Genomic DNA, 971 nt, shown 5'->3' with positions numbered 1-971 from the left:
TCTTGTTCTTGTTTTCCTTATAGTCCTCTTCCACCTTGCTCTCAGCCTTTTCAGATAGTTCCTCCTGTAGCATTTCTAATGTAGCCTGTCCCTTTAAGGTTCTTTACTCCCAAGCAAAATTTAAATCTTTCTCCAGCTTATCACAGCTGGCTGTGAGCACAAGCACACATAAAACACTATACTTTAAAAATTAACTTTGGCTATCAACCAACACACCGCCACTAGAGCGGGGTCCACAAAATTAAGTTCCTTACTCACTAAGCATTAAGGGGACCAAGTAAAACTCTTCGGCGAACAGAGCAAACAGTTTCATGATTTCAAACACAGTCGTCGGTCAAAGATTTTAAACACGGTCATCAGTCCAAATTCAAACACGAAACAAAAGTCTAAAAGACACTGGACAATATCACAGAAAACAATCCAGATAAACAAGACCAAGACAAAGCATCCTATAACCAATTTCCACAGATGCCTGGTACCTTCAGTACCTGGCCCAAACTGCAGCTTAACCTTAGCTGCTTCTGGGATACCAAACACAGAAACAGAATACAGACAATAGACACTAACACATCGAAGTACACTTGTCCATGCCTATACTTAAATAGGCAGCCGAACGCGACCTCCGAAGTCAAGCCACGGTCAGATCTTTTTGACTGTCAGTTGCCGGGTCCTCCCGACAAAATTCGGCATGTGGAACGTCTCCCAGAGGGTGCGGAGTCGGGGCGTCCCCCTTCTGCTTAGTCTGTAGTGGGTAGGAATACTCTTCTACCCAAGTGCACTCTTGGGTGGGGAAACCTCTTCCACCCTCATGCACTCTCAACCTGAGTGCACTCTCGGGTGGGGAACTTCCACCCTCATGCACTCTCAAGCTAATCTTAAGTGCACTCTCGGGTGAGGAAACCTCTTCCACCCTCATGCACTCTCAAACTTTAAAACAGTACCGAAAAACCCGATTTACAGCGTGCAACACA

Source organism: Rattus norvegicus, chromosome 1 (assembly GCF_036323735.1).
Source record: "Rattus norvegicus strain BN/NHsdMcwi chromosome 1, GRCr8, whole genome shotgun sequence".
Taxonomy (NCBI): Eukaryota; Metazoa; Chordata; class Mammalia; order Rodentia; family Muridae; genus Rattus; species Rattus norvegicus.
Note: the sequence above shows the minus strand (reverse complement) of the source record.